We start from the raw sequence: 14424 nt of genomic DNA, 5'->3' as shown, positions 1-14424 counted from the left end.
ATGTTCTTTTGAAATAAATTTAATGTGGTCTTTTGAAAAGGAGGAGATTAATATATGTAGAGAGGCAGCTATAATAATTCCAAACATTGCCATGTTTAATATATTTTTATGTGATTTAGTCTTTTTCTTATTTATTTATAAACATCTATTTTTTAGTTGACAAAATTGTATATATCATGTACAATGTGTTTTGTAGTATGTTTACATCATAAAATTGCTACATACAGCCAAGTAACATATATACTACCTCATATACTTTTGATGGTGAGAACACTTTACATCTCTTTTCTTAGCAATTTCCAAGAATTCAAGGCATTGTTTTTAACTATAGACGTATGTTGTACAAAACATCTCTTGAACTTATTCCTTCTAGCTAACTGAAATTTTGTATCCTTTGATTAACATCACACCAACACTCATCCACGCCCCCATCCGTAGCCCCTGGACACCATCATTCTATTATCTAATTCTATGAGTTCAACTTTTTAGATTCCAAATATAAATGAGATCATGTGGTCTTTGTCTTTCTGGGCCTGGTTTATTTAACTTAACATAATGTCTTTCAGGTTCACTGTGTGTCACAAATGACGAGGTTTAGTTTTTTAAAAAAAAGGTTGAATCATATTCCATTGATTAAATATACCACATTTTATTCATTTATTAACAAACAATTATGTTGATTCTATATCATAGCTAGTGTGAATGATGTTGCAATTAACATGGGAGTGTAAATATCTTTTGACATACTGATATCGTTTTCTTTGGATAAATACCCAGTAATGGGGTGGTATGATATGATAGCCCTATTTTAATATTAAAAAAAAAATTTCCATTCTGTTTTCCATTATGTCTATAGTAATTTGCATTCCCACCAACAGTATACAAAGGGTCCGTTTTCCCCATACCTTCGCCAATGTTTGTTATCTCTTGATATTTTGATCCTAAAGAGTATGAGGTGATATCACATACTTATTTTGAATGCATGTCCCTGATGATTAATGATATCGAGCAGCTTATTGCATACTTGTTGGCCATTTTTATATCTTCTCTGGAGAAATGTCTCTTTAGGCCCCTTGCCTATTTGTTAATTGAGTATTTGTCTTTCTGAGTTGTATGAATTATTTATAAATTTTAGGTAGTAACCCTTTTTCAGATATGTGGTTTACAAATATTTTCCAAATCCCTAGCTTCCATTTTATTTTGTTGTTTCCTTTGCTTTGAATAAGCTTTTTAGGTTTGATGTTTTATTTTTATAGCATTGCTCATTGGTATGGTTTGGCTGTGTCTCCACCCAAATCCCATCTTGAATTGTAGTTCCCATAATCCCCACATGCCATGGGAGGGACCCGGTGGGAGGTAATTGAATCATGGGGGTGGTTACCCCCATGCTGTTTTTCTGATAGTGAGTGAGTTCTCATGAGATCTGATGGTTTTATGAGGGGCTTCTCCCCCTCTGCTCAGCACTTCTTTCTCCTGCCGCAACGTGAAGGAAGACATGTTGCTTCCCCTTCCACCATGATTGTAAATTTCCCAGGATTTCCCCAGCCCTGCAGAACTTTGAGTCAATTAAAACTCTTTCTGTTGTGAATTACCCAGTCTCGGGTATTCCTTCACAGCAGTGTGAGAACAGACTAATACACTTATGTAGCCTGAGCTTTTGATATGATATCCGAAAAAACAAACAAAAAAATCATTGCCAAGGGTGCTGACAAGGAACTTTTTCTCTCTGTTCTCATCCAAACGTCCTATGGTTTCTGGTTTTACATTTAGATATTTTGTCCTTTTTAACTTTTTTTGTGTTTTGTATAATAAATGGGTCCAATTTTACTTGTTTCCATGTGGAAATCCAGTTTTCCCAGAACCATGTATTGAAGAGACTATTTTTTACCTATTGTAACCTCTTACTGCCCTTGTCAAAAGTTACTTGACCATAGAAGTTTGGGTTTATTTCTGTGGTCTCTATTATATTCTACTGGTCCATGCGTTTGTGAGGGAAATAGATTATTGGAAATCAAATTTGAGCAACCATTAAATGTGTTTTCTTCTTCCTTGTGTTTTAGTATTGAAGCTTTTCATTTTTAAGTAATTATACGTGCATAAGAAGTTGCAGAAAAAGAACACAGAGGCCCCATGCCCCCTTCATTCACTGAAGAGGATGAAAGTCCCACCTTTCCACTAACCTTCCTACACCACCACCACAGAGGGCAGCAGAAGTTTCTCATTGCCTCCCGGTGATGGTAGAAGTCCAGGTACCTAGTGCCTCTGAAGACACTACAAGGTTAGGGGGTGGGGTAGGAGATGTTATTTTTTGGTGTTGGTGAAATTTCTGGTTTTCCAATAATCCCCTTCTCACACTACCCGAGGAAGGAATGGGACAGGCAGCTCTTATAGTCATGCAAAGATGGAAATATTCACTTTCCACTCAGGGTTTGCTGATGTGTGTATAGATGGAGACACAGGTTTAGGTTTTTCTCATGGCTAGGGTAGGAGTAGAGAAGCATCATTATTGAAAACTTTTACCTCTTGCTAGGATCTTCCTTTCATGGCTCTTTCTCTAGAGAGGACAAGCTTTTCTTTTTTCTTGATGTGACCCTTTGCTGTTTCTAGGTTGTAAGTTTCTCCAGTATCCAGTCCAGTTAAAATGAAGCGAAAAGAAACCCCAGTGGAACTCACCTTCATGTAATTCTTCTGGCGCAAGGCCTTTAGCTTGTCTACCTTCTTCTCTCCATGTTTTTATGTCGTTTTACAATTTTAGCTGTACGTAGCATGAAGAATACTGAGAAGTATTTCTGTTACATCTTTCCTAAAACTTGGAATCTCTTTCCCTTTTTGAAGCATGTTCTGTATATAAAAATTAACTTTAAAAATGTTAACTAAGCTCAAATGAATATTTACTTTAAAATAAAATTCTTGCACAGTAGTTCACTTTGGAATTTCAATAATCTCTCAAATATAATACATGGTACAATTCCTTTGAATGTAAAAATTTACAGGACTTTTCAGGTACACGTCATTCTATAAAAGGATGCATATTTGTATTGAAAATTCTAAGACTGGCACTGGGAAGATGATTTTAGATACAATCTTTATTTATTTTTCTTTGAATTTGTATTAATAGTAGAAATTCGCAAGTGCCTCACATTCATTACAGTGTTCTTTGTGCTTTGATCTATAGTTGTAACCTTCCCAGGCACTGGAGGCAATGTTGTTTACTCAACATGAAAAAGTAAGTGTTAAACAGCTTAGCTTGCATTTTCAGCCGGAATATGCTGAGAATATTCTTATAAGATTCTTGGATCATTATTACATCCATTATGCACATAGCTGTTACACTAAATCTAATTTGAACTTTGTTTTCAATTATGCAAATATCCCTGAGTCTGTAGTTAAGCCAGCATACTGTGAGTGAGTGTAGAGATAAAACCCATTATTGGAAAAAATACATTCTTACTACTAAGAGGTCACAATGTTCCCAGACTCCAGAAAAGGGTGAAAAAAATACTTGTCTTTTCCCATGAAGTGCTGTTTGTCCAGCTTTGATGGTGATGCCAGGCCAGAGCCCCTTCTTCCATTATCTTCTTCTGTCTTCTTTGCTTTAGTCTTTTATCTTCTCTGCCCTGACCCAGACTCCTCACTTCAATACTTTGAGGTCCTTGTAATCTTCATCACCGTTTTGACTTCAGGTTGGAAGACTGACAGCAGTTATTATTCTGCTTCATTTGGGAGGACTTCACCATTTTGGTTTCATCTTGGAGCACTGACAGCAGTTTTCTACTAAGTCCCACTCTGTGCTATTTCAACTTTGAGGTTCTTTAAGTAGAGCTTTTAAAAATAAATAAATGTTTATCATGTATACAATATAATGTCTTTGCTATATATAAAATATATATAATATTTAAAATATTGAGCACATTGATAGCAAAACTTGATGAATCATGCTCACAGAGTCTTTGTCTTTACGCCTCTCAAAGTCAAGCAGAAACAGAAAAAGAGATGAGGTGGAATGAAAATCTTGCTTTGCCATATGAGGTTTAGAATATTTAACTTAGTCTTAAATTTATTTCTCTTACAAGTAGTTGGAAAGATTAGAAATAGGATTTTCAATGTCAGTAAAAATTAAGCATGCTGATATCATATTTATATTTCTGATTGTTTTATGTATGTAAACACATATATTGGAAATACATAATATACATAAATACAGTTGACCCTTGAACAACATGGGTTTGAGCTGCACAGTTTCACTTATACATACATATTTTTTCAATAAATATATTGGACAATGTTTGGAAAATTTGCAACACTTCGAAAAAATTGCAGACAAACTGCACAAAATATAATTTATCAACACAACTTAGGAAAAGTTAGGTAGGTCATGAATGCACAAAATATATGTAGATACTAGTCAATTTTATTATTTACTATCATGAAATATACACAAATTTATTATAAAAAGTCAAAATGTATACAAAATTTACAGACCATACATGGCACCATTCACAAGGAAGAGAAATGAAAACAAACATAAAGATCCAGTATTAAAACATAATTCATAAAATTGTAGTACATTTTGTACTACTGTAGTGATTTTGTAGCCACCTCCTGTTGCTATGTTGGTGAGTTTGTTTCGCAAGCATCCACTAAAAACATGGTGTGACCCTAGTCATCTTCGAGTGAAGAGCTCATCTCTTCAGTAAATTGTGTATTCAAGTAAAAAGTGTTCTCTCACAGTTCTCATGTTATTTTTCACTGTGTTTAGTGCAATATCATAGACCTTGAATAACACAGGGGACCTACATGCAGTGCCGCCATTGATGCTGGAAGTGCTCCAGAGAAGCATGGAAAAGCCATGGCATTACAAGAAAAAGTCGAATTGCTTGGTACATACCGAAGATTGAGGTCTGCAGCTGCAGTTGCCCATCATTTCAAATAAATGAAACTAGTGTAAGCACCATTGTCAATGTAAGAAAAAAAATTGCTGCAGCTATGCTAGCAGGTGCAGAAACCTTGCACTTTTCATGAAATACATTTTTTATCTCATACCCTTATGCTAGTATAGAAAAATGCAGCTCTTATGTTAGCATAGGATTGTTACAAGGAAAATATAACAATAGATTCTGATATAATTCAAGAAAAAACTAAACCATTATTTGGAACTTAAATCAAAAGGAAGATGAAGTATCAAAGCTGGATAATTTATTGCCAGCAAAGGATGGTTTGATAATTTTAGAAAAAAAAGTTTGGCCTAAAAATGTCTAGGTAACAGGAGAAGCAGCTTCTATCAACCAAAAGGCAGCAGATGAGTACCCAGATGCCATTAAAAAAATAATTGAAAAGAAAAGGTATCTGCCTGAACAGGTTTTTAATGCAGATGCAAGTGCCCTATCAGAGGGTCATAAGGACCTTTAGGGCTCATTATGCATGGTCGTCTTTGGAAATACTGTTCAACTCCATGGAAGAGAACCCTGATACTACATCTGGAAGAATTACACTGTTAAATTTGCCATCATTGTCACAGAAAAGCAGTGAAAACCATCAAGCTTGAAACAATAAATTGCTGCTGGAGAAAACTGCATCCAGAAAAGTGTGCTTGACTGCACAGGATTTCTGACAGAGCCAATCGAGGACATAATAAAAGAGATTGTGGATATAGCAAAAAAGGTGAAGTATGAAGGGTTTCAAGATATGAGTCTTGGAGAAATTCAAGAGTTAACAGACCCCACACAAGAGGAATTAGCAGAAGATTACTTGATAGAGATGAGTGTTTCCAAACTAGAGCCAGATAATGATGACAGGGAAGATGTAAAATCAGCAATGCCAGAAAACAAGTTGATTTTTGACAGTCGGTCAAAAGGTTTCCAATTATTCAAGACTGCTTTTGACTTCTCTTACTACAAGGAACCTTCTTTGATATGGCACTGAAACATGGTGGAAGAAAGATTTTTACTATATAGGAACACTTTTAGACAAATTAAGAAGCAAAAAGTCAGAAATTATTATGTATTTTCATAAAGTTGGGCCAACTATGCCTGCTTCTCCTGACTTCCCTACTATAACCTCCACAAATCTGCCTCTGCTCCCCATGAGATAGCAAGGCCAGCCACTCCCCTTCCTCCACCTCAGCCTACTCAATGAGAAGATAAGAATTAATAAATTATGATGACCGACTTCCACTTAATAAATAGGAAATATATTTTATCTTCCCTATAATTTTCTTAATAATTTTATATTCTTGAGCTTAATTTACTGTTAGAATACAGTACATAATGCACATAACATTTAAAAGACATGTTAATCAAATGTTTATGTTACTGGTAAGGCTTCTGGTAAACAGTCGGCTATTAGTTACGTTTTTCGGGAGTCAAGAATTATACACAGAATTTTGCCTTTGTGGGAAGTCAGCACCCCTAATCCCCACATTGTTCAAGGGTCAACTGTAATACATAACACATATAAATATATATATTATATACATCATAATCCGGTATTCAAAAATAATAACCAGGAAAACACACCTTTTCTGAGAAATTAATCTTTTATTAAATTGAAAATATATTGTGTTTTCATTAGTTTTCATTAGTGACTTCTTTTTGTGAGGTCATAATAAAATCCAAAATAAGGTCCATGTGGAAGTGGAACCAGCAATAAAAAATATTTGAATAGCTAGATGAGCACTGAAATATGACACCCAGAAAATATTGGACAGACAATAGCTGGATGTAGAGTGTAGAAAGCAGTCAAGGAGGCGACAGATGACATAGTGGAATTTGGGTAGATTTGGGTGGATGACCAGAAGACTGGAAGACACAATGTAGGGAAGTTAAGGCAGACTGTTGAGACAGAAAAACGATAGCCGAAGGTGTCATTCCTACCATGATCATTTAAACTGTAGCAGTGGATTTAAAGCAGGTGTGGTGATTCATGTGGCCACATGAATAATAAAACCCCCTGGGTAACTACATCAAAAATACTCCTACACTCTAGGGAACATACGGGGAAGGAAGCTGACGGACAGTAGATCCCTACAGAGGTTATAGAGTAGGCTTGTGGAAAGAACAGAGGATTCTTTTGTTCAAGACAGAATTACTCCTTTATAGTTTTGCTTTTCTGCACAACAAGAACATTATTTAGCTACTATGTATAAGCAGTTAAATTAGATTTCTTTGGTTTATAATAAGCATGGTGTGTTTTTGTAATCCTAACCCAGTATTTTAAAGATTATTAAAATTATTATCACAGTGGTGATTGCGCATCCCATTTCACTTTTTTATCCTGATACCTACATTCTGACCTCAAGTTTCAGTTTTTTTATAAAACTAGGTTTCTTCTTTGCTCTGGTTCTCTATGTTGCTATTTGGATAATGTGTCCCTTGCATGATTTTGCCTTCTAACTAGAACCTTAAATGGATCTTGGCACAGAAACATTCGACAGTTTCTCACTGTTATCAGAGAGTACATCCTCATAATTCTGTGTTTCTACAATTCGAAGAGTCATCAGCCTCACTAGTCTCCATTATTTTTTTCTATATAACTCCAGCAATTTCCTGCCCTTGATATTGAATCACTGATGTCTTGCTGGAATATAACCTGCTTGATACCACCACGTAAATACCATGAGCTTACTGATTAACTCAGATTTCCCGTAAGTCCCCATGCATGTCATATCTCAATGATTAGGTCAGGTTCAAAAAGAGTACATATTTTTTTCTGCCAAATTCTCCTTAATTGGTACAGGTTTGGTTATAGCTTCTGGTTTTAGCAGGCAGTTACAGCTGCTGGAATGCAGATTTTAAAATATCCTCTCTGGGATATGTTATGTTTGGATTCATTCCTTTTTCAGATGCCATTCTTGAAATCTATAAAAAAGCTGACTTAGAGATGACTGATTTTATCTATTATGCTGCTCCAGTTTTTGTCATGCAGAGGAAGTGTGGCCATGTGCTTGCTCATATCTTGACTTTCACTGTGTTATTTTATTTGTCTTTTTTTGTTTGTTTTTTGTTTTTGTCTTTTTTGTAATTGAGTAACTGGATGAGGGTTGAGGACTTCTATGAAGGTCTAGAAATGGCTATCTTCTTTTTTTCAGATAAAACTGGATGTGCGAGTTCAAAGGTCTACATTTTGCACTAGGAGGTAGGATGTTAGTGTTAACTTTGTTACCAAGGCATATTTTACTTTTCCATTTTTGAGACAGGGTCTTACTCATTGCCCAGGCTGGAGTGCAGTGGTGGATTACGGCTCAGGCTCACTGAAGCCTCAATTTTCTGGGCCGAAGTGATCCTCTCACCTCAGCGTCCCAAGTAGCTGGGACCACAGGCATGTGTCACCACGCCTGATTATTTTTTGTATTTTTTGTAGAGATGGGGTTTCACCATTTGCCAAGGCTAGTCTCGGACTCCTAGGTTCAAGCAATCTGCCCACTCCGCCTTCCAAAATGGTGGGATTACAGGTGTAAATTACCCTAAGGCATATTTTTCAGTCAAGCTTTTACTTCAGTTTTGCTCTTGGTCTAAAATTTGTGTTATCTCGATATGCTCTTGTTTGAGAACCCTTGTAGGAGATGAATCCTATTTGGCACATAAACCCCAAAACAAAGTAATCTTTAGCAAGACTGCTATAGACAGAACACAGCTCTGTGATTGATAGTAATGACACTCAGCAAGTACAAAGTCAAAATGCAGATATAAAAGTAGCAGTTACTAGTATTGGGGTTGATATTTTTGATAGAAGAATGTATCAGAGGCCAAGACTCCGTCTCAAAAAAAAAATACAACACTTTTAGTCTCCACAGTTTAACACAATAGGACAAGATCTTCATCGTTAAAATTTAATTTCATGAGAGAATGGTGGTGATTTTGTAAAAGCATCTACAAGGGACCCCGGTAGGGAGAGGAGTGATAATGAAAAGAAGATTGGAGCCCAGCGTGGTGGCTCATGCCTGTAATCCCAGCACTTTGGGAGGCCAAGGTGGGTGGATCACGAGGTCAGGAGATCAAGACCATCCTGGCTAACACGGTGAAACCCCGCCTCTACTAAAAATATAAAAAAATTAGCCAGGCGTGGTGGTGGGAGCCTGTAGTCCCAGCTCCTCAGGTGGCTGAGGCAGGAGAATGGCGTGAATCCAGGAGAGAGAGCTTGCAGTGAGCCGAGATCGTGCCACTGCACTCCAGCCTGGGCGACAGAGCGAGACTCCATCTCAACAAAAAAAAAAAAAGAAAAAAGAAAAGAAAAGAAGATTGGGAAACACTGGGCACAATCATCATCCCAGTTGCCCTCAATATATTTGGAAAGCTCTGTACCAATACACGTTGTTCTTTTTTTCTATCCAAGATGACTTCCTTCAACACTTGGTGACTTACCTTTAGAAAATCCTCCATTCTTCTAGATGCAGCTCAAATGTGAACTCTTGTAGCTTTTGTGGATACAATCACTCCACCTGCACCAGGCAGAAATCTTCTTTTTACATGTGTTCCCACATTTTCCACGTACTTGGCACGCTATGGACCAAATGTTTCTGGCTCCCCCTGCAATTTACACATCGAAACCCTAATTTCAGTATGAAAATTTTTGGAGGTGAAGCCCTTGAGAAGTAATTAGGTCAGGAGGATGAAAGCCCTCGTGAATGGGATTGGTGCCCATATGAGAAGAGGAGAGAGAGCTAACAAGTACTCTCTCCGCCAGGTAAGGGCGCATTGAGGAGGTGACTCTCTGCAACCCAGAAGGGAGTCCTCACCAGAACCTGATCATGCTGGCAACCTGGCTACCAGAACTATAAGAAAGATAATTCTGGGGCGGGGGCAGTGGCTCACTCCTGTAATCCCGGCACTTTGGGAGGCCGAGGTGGACGGATCACTTGATATCAGGAGTTCGAGACCAGCCTGGCCAACGAGGAGAAACCCCATCTCTACTAAAAATACAAAAATTAGCCAGGCGTGGTGGTGGACACCTGTAACCCCAGCTATTCGTGAGAGAGCCTGAGGCAGGAGAATCACTTGAACCTGGGCAAAGGAAGTTACAGAGATTGCGCCATTGTGCTCCAGCCTGGGCAACAGAATGAAAAAAAAAAATCTCGTTTTCACTGTCTCCTAGGCTGCAGCCTCAAACTCCTGGGCTCAAGAGATCCTCCTGCCTCAGCCTCTCGAGTAGCTAGGACTACAGGCACGTGCCACCACACCCGGCTAATGTTTTTATTTTTATTTTTGTAGAGATGGGGTCTTTCCCAGACTGGTCTCGAACTTCTGGCCTCAAGCAATCCTTCCACCCTGGCCTCCCAAAGTGCTAGCATTACAGACATGAGCATTTCTGTTGTTTATAAACCACACAGGCTATAATATTTTGTTATAGCAGCACCAACTAATACATGTCATCACTGTATATCCATTTATTTATATATTGTTCTTCCCTGTGATAATATGTCTTCATATTTAAGTCCAAACTATCTACATCTTTATAAGCCTCAGTAATACAGAGTTGTTACCAGACTAAGGAAGATGATTTAAACATTAGGAAAGTAAAAGCCTTTGGATAAAAAAGTAACTGAAATATTATTGTTTTGATGTAGAGAAAGAACAGGTAAAGATATAATCCTGCTTAATTTCAGATCAAGTATAGGCTATTCTGCTTACCTAGTATGAAACAGGATTATCAAGGCCAAAATTAGGTTTTTAAAATAGAGCCATAAAGTGAGTATGTGCTTTACAAATTATATTAGCATCATAGTGGTCCCCATAATGAGTATAAATATAAGACCATGTAGATGACAACAAAAAGTGCTAGATGAAAGAAATATATGTAATCTATACCCATTTGTCTGTATTTATTTATATCTCTAACCTTTTGAGCAATTTATATTTACTTATATAATATAGTAATATAATTACATAATATACTATATAAATTTACTGTACATCTATGGTTAATATATTATGTTTATTAAATATATTTATATATTATATACACATAATTTTTATCTTAATTAGAGACAGAGTCTTGCTGTATAGCCCAGGCTAGAATATTGTTGCTTTTCATAAGTGCAATCATTGCACACTACAGCCTCAAATTCCTGGACTCCACCAAGCCTCCCACCTCAGCCTCCGCAAGTAGCCAGGACTATAGATATCCACTACTGTGCCTGGCTCTATATTATATACTCATGTATAAATATTTTATAGTTAATATCAATGAGAAATTTTGGTATGTTACATAATATAATAATATAATGTATTGCAGCCGGGCGCAGTGGCTCATGCCTGTGTTCCCAGCACTTTGGGAGGCCGAGGCGGGTGGATCACGAGGTCAGGAGATGGAGACCATCCTGGCTAACACGGTGAAACCCCGTCTCTACTAAAAAATACAAAAAATTAGCCGGGGTGGTGGCGGGCGCCTGTGGTCCCTGCTACGCGGGAGGCTGAGGCAGGAGAATGGCGTGAACCTGGGAGGCAGAGCTTGCAGTGAGCCGAGATGGTGCCACTGCACTCCAACCTAGGCGACAGAGCGAGACTCCGTCTCAAATAATAATAATAATATTAATAATAATAATATAATGTATTTTATTAGTCATCAAATAAATCTTCTAGTTTTAGAAGAAATTTAACTTAGAGGAGCTACTGCTTTATCTCCCAAGTGTTAAAGAAAATATAAAGTGAACACATTTGTTAGTAAGGAAGGTCAAATTATAAATCAGGCCTGCTTCAGTCTTTTTTCCAAGTTAATTTATAAATGGCATTTAAAAAAATTTAAATGCATTAAGTAGAATTTTAAAAGTAGTCAAAGAGGAAGTTTAAGATAGCAACAAAAGGAAATATTGTATATTTACTTAAATCGCAAAGGCAGACAGATGTAATTTTAAAAGTCCATGAAGAAATTTAACATAAAAACAAAATAATAAAAATGTTAAAATGAATCAAAATGCTTACTGAATGCTAGAGAGTTGAAGGTCCTTTATTAACACTCTTCATATTGGCCTATTTTACAGAAGGGATGAGATTATAAAACTACAAGAAACCAATATGTGTAAAAAAAAAGAAAAGAAAAGATTGTCATATATATACAATATATAGAGTATGTATATAGTTAATCTCGGCTCACTGCAACCTCTGCCTCCTCAGTTAAAATGATTCTCCTGCCTCACCCTCCCAAGTAGCTGGGACAACAGGCACATGCCACTATGCCCAGCTAATTATTTTTTGTATTTTTAGTAGAGATGGGGTTTCACCATGTTGGCCAGGCTGTGTTATTAATATTTATATCTGATACCATGGTATTGGACATTTCTTGTCTTGATAGTATAGATTTCTGGGACTCAGAAGGCAATAACCCAAAGCACATAGCCTTGCCATGCTGAGTACTTTGAACAGGAGGACACTGGAAGACTTCAGAAACAAGATCGCACCTTCTCCTGTCCTCCTGTTTCCTGCCCCTCCTTCTTCCCTGAAGTGAGTCACGGAAACCAGAATTCTTCATAAAATTGGTCATAGAAACTAGAACCCATCTCCTGCAAACTAAGCCATAAAACTTAGAAAGTTCACTCCTTCCCTTCTCCCTTAAAGATCCTCATTCCAGAGGGTCCTACCCTGTACCTAAGAGTAAGAAATGCCACCCAGAGAGGCCTGGAAAATCTCAACAGACAGGCTTCACTGGGCTTCCCCACTTAGTCTATCACTATTAGTCCTACCCTTTGTCCAGTCACATTTCTACACAATTGTCCATTCTTCATCAAACCTAATCATACAACAGACAGTTTTCTCTGGATCTTTGGGTCTTCATTTTCTGAAGACCCCCGTGTCACATAAATCTTTGATTAAACAAACTTGCTATGCTTTTCTCCTGTTGTAGGAGTGTCAATTGTGATCCTTATAATGAGAGAAAACTGCCATAACTTTCCATCCTTACAAGATTCTCACATTTCAAAACATTCTTCAATTTCTAGCATAAGCATAAGTTATAATGAAATTAAAGAACGTATCTCTGTCTAGTTGAAAATAATATAAATGCCCTTTTTTGGCTGAAAAGGAAAAGGCCCAACACACGGTGGCACAGTGGAATTCTAGATAAATCAGGGTTAGAGATCAAATAAATAAACTTAGAACAGTTAGTTCAATATGCATTCTCAGTAGGCGCACTGTTCCTTATTGAATAAAAATGCTAAAGATCACCTCAATTCTTTGCATTTGTTAAGAATTGCATTACGACATATACAAAGTGTTCTATTTTGATCATTAACACATTTCTTGGCAGCAGCTCAATAAGAAAAACAGTTTCTTCCTTTGTTGTGCTGTGGACTTAATCTCAACAGGGTGTCTCTCCCTGCCCACCCTAATTAAGAAAACTGGCATATAAAACTTTCTGCAGATGGATCAACAGCAGGAGCTGCCTAGATTTTCTTCATGAGCTTAAGAGTTCTACCAGCAGCCCACGTCACTTGAAAATCAGTAGTGCTATCTATACTCCATAGGCCTTCAGAGCATCCAAGCTCCCTGCCAATGCTTCCTCTACGATTACTACTAGATTCCTCTCAAGGTTCTCCAGAACAGTCTTCTACATGTTAGTTTTTTTCCTGAAACTATTTTCTCTGTTTTTTTTTTTCCTGGCTCTCACACTGTGTAACTCTTGCCAAGAGATTATTCCTGCCATCTTAATAGTCACACATCAGAATTCGAGAAAGAGAGGCCACAAGACTGAAGAAGATAATGAGCAAAAGGAAGTAGCTTCTGGCTTAAAAAATTCACCTCGTTCACCTTATTTTTCAGTCTTTATATATATCATATCATATCATTTTGTCAAGTTTAACCCACAGGAGTAGTCCTGGCTTAGTTACACCTAAATTTATACTTGTCTTTTAGGAGAAATAGCAAGACAAAACCAAGTATCTCAATTTTATCCCAGCTGCTGCCATTTGGATAGCTCATCTTTCTTTCTGTCCTCCTTCTGTTTGTGTGAAGAAACGACTAATGCATTCCCGCTCTGGTTCTCTTACTTCATTCTAGAGTTGGTCAAAGATGGAACTTGTTGTAGAAGCTCCATCTTAAAATAGTGCTTAGAATATAAATGCTTAGAATAAGCTATTTATTGCCTCTGTGCTACCTAGTTTTCACTTACAATCTCTAGTATGAAGACAGATTAAGGGAAACACAATATGAAGACTGTTTGTTGCTGCTCCCTATTTTCATAGCAACAATCCTTAGAAAATCTTAAAAGGCATCTGCATGCAATATCTGATGAGACATTCTAATTTTCAGTTATGATAAAAATCATGTAAAAATTTATAATAAATTAAGAAAATATAAGTTGATATCAGCCAGAGATATTATTTGCATAAAATATAACCTGTTTTGATTAGTAAATCAAAAGACATGTGACTCAGCCTTTTAAGTATCACAATCTCCAGAGCCAGAACACTAGGCTTGGAGGATACACAGCCAGAAA

General features: G+C 37.0%; 1 long non-coding RNA gene across 1 annotated transcript in view; it reads right to left on the bottom strand.

The window, feature by feature from the left end:
* The window catches only part of LOC115933516 (uncharacterized), a 74183-nt gene that overhangs the window by 34036 nt on the left and 25723 nt on the right, over positions 1-14424 (bottom strand). Inside the window, exon 4 of the long non-coding RNA XR_008671931.2 lies at positions 9360-9524. This is a non-coding gene — a long non-coding RNA (uncharacterized lncRNA). The remainder of the gene's footprint in view (positions 1-9359; positions 9525-14424) is intronic.

This window comes from Gorilla gorilla, chromosome 16, assembly GCF_029281585.2.
Source record: "Gorilla gorilla gorilla isolate KB3781 chromosome 16, NHGRI_mGorGor1-v2.1_pri, whole genome shotgun sequence".
Classification (NCBI taxonomy): domain Eukaryota; kingdom Metazoa; phylum Chordata; class Mammalia; order Primates; family Hominidae; genus Gorilla; species Gorilla gorilla.
Note: the sequence above shows the minus strand (reverse complement) of the source record. Positions and strands in the feature narration are given on the sequence as shown.